The 12,165-nt window shown below is 41.9% G+C and overlaps 1 protein-coding gene across 1 annotated transcript in view; it reads left to right on the top strand.

Annotated features, from left to right (window-relative positions):
* Nucleotides 1-12,165, top strand: part of frk (fyn-related Src family tyrosine kinase) — a 174,131-nt gene that overhangs the window by 59,253 nt on the left and 102,713 nt on the right. The window lies entirely within an intron of this gene.

The following is a 12,165-nucleotide window of genomic DNA, read 5'->3' as shown; positions in this document are numbered from 1 at the left end:
CTCCGGGTATGCACGGGAAGAGGCCCACGTATCCCAGGGGCACATGCGGTTCTCAAATGTCCCTGGGATCATGTGGGCTGGTCCAACTAATGACAGAAGGGCATCCCCATTCATACTTCTGGGGAATCCATATGTACCTCTACACTTCATACCTCAAATAGATAAATAAATAAAAAACATCACATATTTAAAGGTAATAATAAACTTAACTTATTTCACAGGTTTTTAAATGTATAAATTATTGATAACATTTTTCTGTTTTTTTTAAACTCTTATGCAGGTAAAAGCATGCCTTATGCAAATAGCCCAACTCTGGGGCAGGAAATGCCCTTTTCCCTGGTATGCGTCCGATTTGTGCGCACCACGTACACACCCGTAGTGGCCGCAAATTAAGGCCATTATATATATTTCCCTACTTGGAACTCCTTCACGGCAAACGAGCCAAAGGTGGGCAGCGGAAACATTACAAGGACACCCTCAAAGCCTCCCTGATAAAGTGCAACATCCCCACTGACACCTGGTAGACCCTGGCCAAAGACTGCCCTAAATGGAGGAAGCGCATCTGGGAGGGCGCTGAGCATCTCGAGTCTCGTCGCCAAGGCGTGCAGAAATCAAGCGCAGACAGCGGAAAGAGCGTGCAGCAAACCAGTCCCACCCACTCCTTCCCTCAGAGACTGTGCTTCTCATATTAGACTGTACAGCCACCTAAGAACTCATGTTAAGAGTGTAAGAAGTCTTCCTCGATTCCGAGGGACTGCCTATGATGATGATATATTTTCCTGGATAGAGCCATGCAAGCATTCAATCCCAAACATAAGAACTTAAGAAATAAGAGCAGAAGTAGGCCATTTGGCCCTTCGAGCCTGCTCTGCCATTCAATAAGATCATGGCTGATCTTCTACCTCAACTCCACTTTCCCACTATCCCCACTATCCTCATATTGCTTGGTTCCCTTAGTATCCAAAAATCTATTGATATCTGTCTTAAATATATTCAATGACAGAGCATCCACAGCCCTCTGGGGTACAGAATTCAAAATATTCACCACCCTCTGACTGAAGAAATTTCTCCTCATATCAGTCCGAAATGGCCGACCCCTTATTCAGTGACCCCTAGTACTAGACTCCTCAGCTAGGGGAACCATCCTGACAGCATCTATCCTGTCAAGCCCCTTAAGAATTTTAATGTTTCAGTGAGATCACCTCTCATTCTTCTAAAGTCTGGAAAATATCGGCCTAGTTTATTTAATCTCTCCTCATAGGACAATCCCCCCATCCCAGGAATCAGTCCAGTGAACCTCCATTGTATTCTAAGGCAAGTAATCCTTCCTTAGGTAAGTAGACCAAAACTGTACAGTACTCCAGGTGTGGTCTCACCTATATAATTGCAGTAAGACTTCTTCACTCTTGTACTCCAATCCTTTTGTAGTAAAGGCTAACATACCGTTCGCTTTTCTAATTGCCTGCTGTATCTGCATGTTAACTTTCTGTGATTCATGTACAAGGATACCAAGGTCCTTTTGAATATAGTGTACCAGCATTTTCCCAATCTCTCACCATTAAAAAAAATATTCTGCTTTTCTATTTTTCCTACCAAGCTGGATAACTTCACATTTCTCCACATTATATTCCATCTGCCATGTTCTTTCCCACTCACTTAACCTGTCTATATCCCTTTTCAGCATCGTGACATCCTCCTCACAACTTATTTCCCACCACTTTGTATCGTCAAGTGGGTGCATTGGTTGTGATCTTCCAAAATTCCCTAGATTCTAGACTGGTCCCAGTGGATTGGAAGGGAGCAAATGTAACCCTACTATTCAAGAAAGGAGCGTGAGAGAGAAAACGGGGAACTACAGGCCGGTTAGTGATACTGGTCGTTGAGAGAATGCTGGAATCCATTATTAAGGAAGTGGTAACAAGACACTTAGAAAATTATAATATGAGTAGGCAGAGTCAACATGATTTTATGAAAGGGAAATCGTATTTAACAAATTTATTAGAGTTTTTTAAGGATGGAAATAGCAGGGTAGATAAAGGGGAACCAGTGGATGTAGTACATTTGGATTCCCAAAAGGTATTTGATAAGGTGTCACATAAAAGGTTGCTATGTAAGATAAGGGCTCATGGGATTGGGGGTAATATATTAGCATAGATAGAGGATTGGTTAACAGAAGAAAACAGAGAGTTGGGATAAATGGGTCATTTGCCAATTGGCAGGCTGTAACTGCCTGCCAACCGGGGTGCTTGGGCCTCCGCTATTTACAATCTATATTAATGACTTAGATTAAGGATCAACGTGCAATGCATCCAAGTTTGCTAATGAGACAAAGCTTGGTGAGAAAGTATGCTGTGAGAAGAACAGATAGACCGGTTAAGTGAATGGACAGTAAGGTGACAGATGGAGTATAATGTGGGGAAATGTGAGGTTCTTCACTTTGGTAGGAAGAATAGAAAAACAGAATATTTTTAAATGGTGAGAAACTATTAAATGTTGATTTTCAGATAGATTTAGGTGTCCTCGTACAGGAAACACAGAGTTAGCATGCAGGTACAGCAAGCAATTAGGAAGGCAAATGGCATGTTGACCTTTATTGCAAGGGGGCTGGAGTATAAGAGTAAGGAAGTCTTGCTACAATTGTACGGGACTTTAGTGTGACCACACCTGAAGTACTGTGCACAGTTTTGGTCTCCTTATCTGAGGAAGGACATACTTGCCTTAGAGGTGGTGCAATGAAGGTTGACGAGATTGACTCCTGGGATGAAAGTGTTGTCCTATGAGGAGAGATTGAACAAATTGGGCCTATACTCTCTCAAGTTTAGGAGAGGTGATCTCATTGAAACATGTAGGATTCTGAGGGGGATTGATAAGGTAAATGCTGAGAAGTTATTTCCCTTGGCTGGAGAGCCTAGAACCCAGGGAGCTTGTCTCAGGATAAGAGGTCTGTCATTTAAGACTGAGATGAGAGGAATTTCTTCACTCGTAGGGTTGTGAATCTTTGGAATTCTCTACCTGAGGGCTGTGGATGCTGAGTCGTTGAGTATATTTAAGGCTGAGACAGATTTTTTGGATTGCAGGGGAATCAAGGGATCTCCAGAAATAGGAGCAAAGAGTAGGCCATTTTGTCCTTCGTGCCTGCTCCTCCATTCAATAAGATCATGGCTGATCTGATCATGGACTCAGCTCCACTTCCCTGCCCACTTCCCATAACCCTTTATTCCCTTATCGCTCAAAAATCTGTCTATCTCCATCTTAAATATATTCAATAACCCAGCCTCCACAACTCTCTGGGGCAGAGAATTCCATAGATTTACAACCCTCTAAGAGAAAACATTTCTCCTCATCTCAGTTTTAAATGGGTGGCCCCTTATTCTAAGACTATGTTGCCTAGTTTTAGTTTCACCTATGAGTGGAAATATCCTCTCTGCATCCACCTTGTCGAGCGACCTCATTATCTTATATGTTTCAATAAGATCACCTCTCATTCTTCTGAACTCCAATGTGTATAGGCTCAACCGATCCTCCTACGTAAACCCCCTCATTTCCGAAATCAACCTAGTGAAGCTTCTTTGAACAGCCTCCAATGCAAGTATATCCTTCCTTAAATATGGAGATCAAAACTGTATGTAGTACTCTGGATGTGGCCTCACCAATACCCTGTACAGTTGTAGCAGGACTTCTCTGCTTTTATATTCTATCCCCCTTGCAATAAAGGCCAACATTCAATTTGCCTTTCTGATTACTTGCTGTACCTGCATACTAACTTTTTGTGTTTCATGCTCAAGGACCCCCAGGTCTCGCTGTACTGCAGCACCTTGCAATTTTTTTCCATTTAAATAATAATTTGCTTTTCTATTATTTCTGCAAAAGTGGATAACCTCAGATTTTCCCACATTATGCTCCATCTGCCAAATTTTTGCCCACTCACTTAGCCTGTCTATATCCCTTTGCATATTTTTTTGTCCTCCTCACAATTTGCTTTCCCACCCATCTTTGTATCATCAGCAAACTTGGCAACATTATACTCAGTCCCTTCATCCAAATCATTAATATAGATTGTAAATAGTTGAGGACCCAGCACTGATCCCAGCGGCACCCCACTCGTCACTGTTTGCCAACTGGAAAACGACCCATTTATCCCGACTCTCTGTTTTCTGTTAGTTAGCCAATCATCTATCCATGCTAATATATTACCCCCAACCCCATGAACTTTTATCTTGTGGAGTAACCTTCTTTGTTGCACCTTATCGAATGCCTTCTGGAAATCCAAATACAGCACATCTACTGGTTTCCCTTTATCCACCCTGCTCATTACCTCCTCAAAAAAACTCCAGCAAATTTGTCAAACATGATTTCCCTTTCATAAAACCATGCTGACACTGCTTGATTGAATCATGCTTTTCCAAATGTCCCGCTACTGCTTTCTTAGAAATGGACTCCAGCATTTTCCCAACGGCAGATGTTTAGTTAACTGGTCTATAGTTTTCTGCTTTTTGTTTGCATCCTTTTTTAAATAAGGGTGTTAGATTTGCGGTTTTCCAATTTGCTGGGACTGCCCCAAAATCCAGGAAATTTTGTTAGATTACAACCATGGGATATGGGATTCAGGCGGGAAAGTGGAGTTGAAGTCATAAATCAGCCATGATATTGAATGGCAGAACAGACTCGAGGAGCTGTATGGCCTACTCCTGCTCCATCATTTTTATGTTCCTGTGTCAGCAAATTTGGATACATTGCATCCATCCCCTCATTTAAATCATTGATATAGATTGTAAATAGCTGAGACCTAAACACTGATCCTTGCGGTACCCCACTACTTATAGCCTGCCAACACAAAAATGACCAGCTTTTTCCGACTGTCTTTTCAGTCCATTAACAAATCCTCAATCCGTGCTAATATATTACCCCAATCGCATGAGCTCTAATTTTGTGTAATAACCTCATGTGAGCCACCTTATCAAATGCTTTTTGAAAATCCAAATACACCACATCCACTGGTTCCCCCTTATCTACCCTGCTAGTTACTATCTCAAAAAAATTGTAACCGATTTGTTAAACACGATTTCCCTTTCATAAATCCGAGTTGATTCTGCCCAATCCTATTATGATTTTCTAAGTGCCCTGTAACCATGTCCCTGATAATAAATTCTAGCATTTTCCTTCTTATGTCAGGCTAACAGGACCATTGTTCCCTGTTCTCTCTCTCTCCTTCCTTCCAATCCGCAGAGACCATTCTAAATTCTAGGGAATTCTGGAAGATCAAAACCAATGCATCCACTATCTCTGTAGCCACCCCTTTTAAAACCCTAGAATGTAGACCATCAGGTTCAAAGGATTTGTTGGCTTTTAGTCCCACTAATTTTTTCAGTACTATTTGTTTACTAATTCTAATTTCTTTATGTTCCTCATTTTCACTAGACTCTTGGTTCCCCACTATTTCAGGAATGTTTATTGTGTCTTCTTCCGTGAAGACAGATACACAATGCATTTGAATAATGTCTCTGTCATTTTCTTATTCCCCATTATAATTTCTCCTGTCTCTTGCTGTAAGGGACCCACATTTACTTTCGATGATCTCTTTTTACATACCTGTAGAACATAACATAAGAAATAGGAGCAGGAGTTAGGCCATTTCGCCCCTCAAGCCTTCTCCGCCATTCAGTAAGATCATGGCTGATCTGATCTTGGCCTCAGCCCCACTTTCCTGCCCGCTCCCCATAACCCTTGACTCACCTATAGTTCAATAATCTGTCTATCTCCACCTTAAATATATTCAATGACCCAGTCTCCATAGCTTTCTGGGTAGAGAATGCCACAGATTCACGACCCTCTGACAGAAGAAATTCCTCCTCATCTCCGTTTTAAATGGGTGATCTCTTATTCTGAAACTATGCACCCTAGTTCTAGATTTCCCCCATGAGGGGAAACATCCTAGAAACATAGAAACATAGAAAATAGGTGCAGGAGTAGGCCAGTCGGCCCTTTGAACCTGCACAGCCATTCAATGAGTTCATGGCTGAACATGCAACTTAAGTACCCCATTCCTGCTTTCTTGCCATACCCCATTGATCCCCCTAGTAGTAAGGACGACATCTAACTCCTTATTGAATCCTCTCTGCATCGACCCTTTCAAGTCCCCACAGAATCTTGTATGTTTCAATATCACCTCTCATTCTTCTAAACTCCAATGAGTATAGGCCCAACCAGCTCAACCTTCCTACATAAGACAACCCCTTCATCTAAGGAATCAACCTAGTGAGCCTTCTCCGAACTGCCTTCAATGCAAGTATATCCCTTCTTAAATAAGGAGACCTAAACTGTACGCAGTACACCAGCGTGGTCTCACCAACGCCCTATACAATTGTAGCAAGACTTCCTTACTTTTATATTTCATACCCATGCAATAATGACCAATATTCCATTTGCCTTATTAATTACTTGCTATACCTGCATGTTAACTTTCTGTGTTTCATATACAAAGAACCCAGATCCCTCTGCACCACAGCATTGTGTAGTTTCTCTCCATTTAAATAATGGGGCAGAAATTCCTCTCGAGGACTTCTTGCGGGCAAAGCATGAAATAATAGACATAAAATGCGCACTTACCTGAAGCTGCTGCGCCCGCTCGAGATCCCGGTCCACAGGCCTCCTCTCCCTGCAAGTCACAGTGCGTGCTCGTAGCGACATCCGCAGGAGTCACGTGGGCCTGGACACCCAATCACAGGTAAGTATTTTCTCATTCATAGTAATAGGAGATTCGTAAGTTACCCCAAACCGAAAAAACCCAAAACACACAAACACTACATAAAACATTTAAAAAACACCTCACACAATACATTAATAGAAAAATCATTGCCGATTTAAAAAAAAAAGTTAGGGTTAGGGTTTCAAATAACATTACCTGAGTGGGCAGAGTTTTAGCATAAATATGTTTCTTAAAATTTTATTTTAATCATGTTTTTTTCGGTTTTTAAACTCTTACACCTGTCAAAGTAGGCTATGCGCCTGCTTTTTCAGGCACAATATTTTTGAAGACATTTGCCGGGCAAGATATGTGTAAATCCCGCAATCTTGCCCGTACAAGCTGTCAAGCTCCAGCTTGACAGATCGGAAAAGCCGGTTTTCAGTGCACGTGCATTGCGCGCTGAAAACGGGCTTTTCCAATGCCTTTCCAGGTCCGTAGAAACTTCGTACGGGCCCGGGACATCGGAATTTCTACCCCATTAATTTGCTTTTTTTTTCTTCCTACCAAAAAACTGGATAACCTCACATTTTCCAACATTATACTCCATCTGCCAAATTTTTGCCCACTCACTTAGCCTATCTATATCCCTTGCAGATTAATTGTGTCCTCCTCACAACTTGCTTTCCCACCTATCTTTGTATCAGCAGCAAATGTGACTGCAGTACACTTGGTCCCTCATCCACGTCATTGATGTAGATTGTAAATAATTGAGGCTCCAGCACTGATCCCTGTGGCACCCCACTAGTAACAGTTTGCCAATCTGAAAATGACCCATTTATCCTGACTTTGTTTTCTGTTAGTGAGCCAATCCTCTATCTATGCTAATACATTATCCCCAACCCCATGAGCTCTTATCTTGTGCAGTCACCTTTTATGTGGCATGCAGTAACCTTTTATGTGAAGTTTTTATAATCTGTTTTTATGTTTCTTGCTAGTTAACTCTCAAATTCTCTTTTCTGTCTTTATCAATTTCTAAGCTATCCTTTACTGAATTCTAAAATCCTCCCAATTCTTCGGCTTGCTACTCTTTTTGGAAACATTATAAGCCTCTTCCTTTAATCTAATACAGTCTTTAACTTCTCTTGTTAGCCATGGTTGGACCAAATTTCCTGTTGAGTTTTTATTCCTTAAGGGTATGTATATTCGTTGCGAATTATGAATTGTTTCTTTAAATATTTGCCATTGCTTATGTACCATCATAGCTTTTACTCCCAATCTACCTTAGCCAACTGGTCCCTCATACCTACATAGTTTATTTTGTTCAGATTTAAGACCCTAGTTTCAGCCTTAACTAAATCAGTCTCATACTCAGTATAAAATTCTATAATATATAAGAATTAGGAGCAGGAGTAGATAATTTGGCGATTCGAGCCAGCTTAGCCATTCAATAAGATCATGGCTGATCTTCGAACTCTACTCCACTTTCCTGCCCTATCCCCATATCCCTTGATTCCTCTGTGGTTTCAGTGTGTCTCTTGTATATTTTACCATGTAAATTTTGGCAGGGGGGTGGGGAGGCGATCTCAATAACTGCAGGTGTCCATTTTTGGGGCATATCCATTGATACAGGTTTCTCTGTATATTTAAGCTTGTCTCTATTGTAACAAGTTTAAAAGTGTGTTCTAAGTGTGACTCAGAAAGAAGTGCATATGTTTTGCTGTCACATTTTAAAATTTTCACCACTTTTTCCTTCACGGAAAGGATTTTGAAAATAGGTATTCTGTTTCAAAACAAGTATCCGCAAATGTTTTTTTAAAACTACATGCTGCATGCCTTGAAGTTGTGTATTAAAAATAGAAAAGCCAGTTTGTGGAATGTTGTGGTTCACTGCTTACTTCAAAAGGAGACAATGGGAGAGAGTGAGATCCAGTTTTCTCATTCTTGGCCGATTGAACTTGGGTGGCTCCTATTCAATTTTTTTCAATAGAGGAGAGGTTTTCTATAAATCTGCATCCCATGGAGGGGGGGAAAGGGGTATCTGGTTTTATTAACAGGCCTTCTGGTGAATCATTGAAGGCGAAAGATGATGATAAAGGAGCACAGGTGCCGTCAACCAGTGAGGTCTAGGGAGGAAGCCTACCATCGTGAGAGGAAAGTCACTCAAGTCTAGAGCTGGTCAGAAACTGAATGCTGACTAGGAAATGTGATGTGAACTAATATGGATTGTATGGCATATTTGTATTCATTTTCTTCTTCAGATAGTTAGTTCAATCAAGGTGAGATTTGATTATATTTGTTACTCTGCACATTTACTTGCTGTCTATAAGATGAAGCAGCTTACATAGGATTACATAGGATTACATAGACTTTCCAGCACAGAAACAAGCCATTTGGCTCAACTGGTCTATGCTGGTGTTTATACTCCAAACAAGCCTCCTTCCACCTTTCTTCATCGAATGCTATCAGCATACCCTTCTATTCTTTTCACTCTCATGTGTTTATCTAGCTTCCTCTTAAATGCATCCAAGTGTGTCTTTGGAAAAATTGGAGAGGGCACATGCAAAAGGCACAATATCCACTGATCACAGTTGGACCCCTGTGTTACGCTATTGTAGAATTCGATACAAAATGATTATTTGCACAAACATTTTTTGTCCTTCTGTGCATGCATACAGTCAGCCCCGCCCCTTTTGCGCTTGTGCACCTGATCCCCTTCAGCGCATGCGCGCTGTCACCGAGGTCTGACCGCGCATGCGCAGTATCATACAGATGCGGCTACTGTATAGCGTGGGCCTCGCTTTGTTCAGCTCCATGGGACTAGATCCATGGGGAGAAGAGAGGATCAAAAGGGGTGAGAGAGAGAGGAAATCAAAGGGAGAGAGTGTGGGGGAGGGGGGAAAGAGAGAGAGAGAGAGAGAGAGGGGGAAAGAGAGAGAGAGAGAGAGAGAGAGAAAAAGAGAGGGGGATCATCGAGAGAGAGATTGGGGCGGGAAGAGAGAGAAAGAGAAGGGAGGGATCAGAGGGAGAGAGATTGGGGGTGAGAGGGGGAATCAGGAGAGAGATAGATAGATAGAGATAGATAGATAGAGAGAGCGAGAGAGAGGATCAGAGGGGGAGCAGGGAGCGAGAGGTAATCGGAGGGAGAGGGGGAATTCGGGGGGGGGGAAGAGAGGAGGTTAGGAACTCTGGGGTGGGGTAAAAGGTACGGAGAGCACAGTGGGGATGGTGGTAGAATGTGATTCAGGTCAAAATTGGGGGCTTGAGAGCGAGAACGTGATCCAGATGGTAAGACTGGATGAAATCCGGAAGTCACGTCACTGTCACTATTTACTTCATATCCAATAAACCTGTTAACACTCCGTGACCCCCACACACTGCCCCATCTATGGTGGAATGGGGAGGGGGAAGGTCAGGAACTTGTTGAAGGTCATGAATCCGTGGGGGGGGGGGAACTTGGACAGGGAGAGAAGCTCAGGAACCCGGAAGGGGCTGGGGGCAGGCAGTGGGGAAGAACGTCAGGAACTTAGCCAAAGGGGAGAAGGCCAGGAACTCTAGTTGGGGGGGCGGGGGGGGATGGGAAAGAGGTCAGAAACGTGGGCGGGGGAGAAGGGCAGGAACTCGGGCAGGGGCAGGAGGCTAGGAACTTGGGTGGTGGGGGTAGGAACTTGGGAGGTGGTCTTAACCTGTGAATGTGCGCCTTGTCTGTTCCACGTGAGCTATGTTCTGTCTGGAGTCGGCAGTCAGAATGGTTCGAATTACACGTTGCAAAGTAACTGATTATGTGTGCAGAGCGGTTCTAATTATACATTCCAGAGAATCTGCTGGGTGTGTCTTATCCTCCAAGGGGACCAATCAGGGCTTTAGGTATTGCAAATAAATGTGTCCAATTAGATATTGATAGTACAGATACATACCTGAATCTAAACCATTTGGACCATTTACAGAAGTGACCAGCAACGCCATATCTGAGAGAATATCAAAGGTGTGATACATTCCTTACGACATCACAAATACACAGACTTCCCAAGACGGCTATTAACACAGGAACTTGTCAGGTGACCCGTCACCTGAAGCCTTTATTGATATTTGCAGCAATGGCTGCATTACCACTGTAGTTCACTAGGTTGAACAGTAGTCCACTTGGTGGAATTTATATATTACATTTCTCCCTCCATGAAGTAATTATAACAAACAATCATCATACATAACTTGCAAGGTTATACAATAGAAAAGATATGGACTTATTTTGCCATATTTACAAATCAAACTTAACCACTGGTTTTCTGTTTCAAAGAGGATATCTTCGCTCTTGAACAGAACTTCTCAAACAAGGTGTCGAACTTAGACTCATTCTAGGCTGATCATGAGGAAAGATTTCCTCCAAGGGATGCCCTTGATTTACATATGAACTCTCGATAATTTCAGACTGTTTGTCTGCCTGACTTGGACTCGGACTTAAATTCTGACTTTCTCTTGAACTTGTTTCTAGTACATTTGATGTCGGATATACTACTGTACTGTACATGTAATAAGTCTATCTGATGAGTCAGAAATAATCAAATCATTCCAACTTTCAACTCCTACCACATCTGTAGGTAAAATATGATCAATGTGAACAAATATAACCTGTTCATGATCAAACAGCTTGACCAAATATGTGTGAGGTCCACATATCTTCACCATTTTTCCTGGTAAACACTTTAACCATTTATGGTGATGGTTATTCACTCTCACCTTCTGATTTAATTTCACACTTCTCTCTCTTACTCTACCTCTATCATGATTCTCTTTAGATACATCATAGTAAACTAACATGGTGCTCTCTACCAACTGGTTTTTACACTCCTTGAATGCTGTGTCACATTCTTCTGACCACTTCCACTGGACCTGTTTTTTCAACAGCTCATTCAGTGGATGTAACACTGTAGCCAAATTTGGTAGGAACTTCCTATAATAGTTCAAAAGACCCAAATATGATCGAAGTTCAGTGACATTCTTGGGAGTGGCTGCATTGCATCCAGCTTTCCCTTGGTTGGATGTAAACCATCTTTGTCTACTCTGTGCCCTAAGTACTCCACTGATTTTTGAAATAACTCACACTTGTGAGCAGTCACTGTGCTTCTCTAGCCGTTTGAGCACTTTATTCAATATGTTGTTATGGATTTGCCTGTTTGGTGCTGAAATTAGTATGTAATCTAAATAACATATTACCCCTTCAATGCCTTGCAAAATCTGGTTCATCACCCCTTGAAATATGGCCGGGGCAGAAGACATTCCAAATGATAGCCTATTAAATTGATATAGGTCGAGATGTGTATTTATAGTCAAGCATGACTTGGACTCCTTATCTAGTTCACGTTGTAAGTAAGCATTTGTAAGATCTAATTTTGAGAAGATTGAACCACCTGTCAATGTTGTGAACAAATCTTCTACATTTGGCAATGAATTGATTACCCTCTAGAACTTGGTTTGCGGTTACT

The sequence above is a fragment of the Pristiophorus japonicus genome, chromosome 7 (genome assembly GCF_044704955.1).
Source record: "Pristiophorus japonicus isolate sPriJap1 chromosome 7, sPriJap1.hap1, whole genome shotgun sequence".
NCBI lineage: Eukaryota > Metazoa > Chordata > Chondrichthyes > Pristiophoridae > Pristiophorus > Pristiophorus japonicus.
The sequence above is the reverse complement of the archived record's forward strand: the minus strand, read 5'-3'. Positions and strand labels throughout refer to the sequence as shown.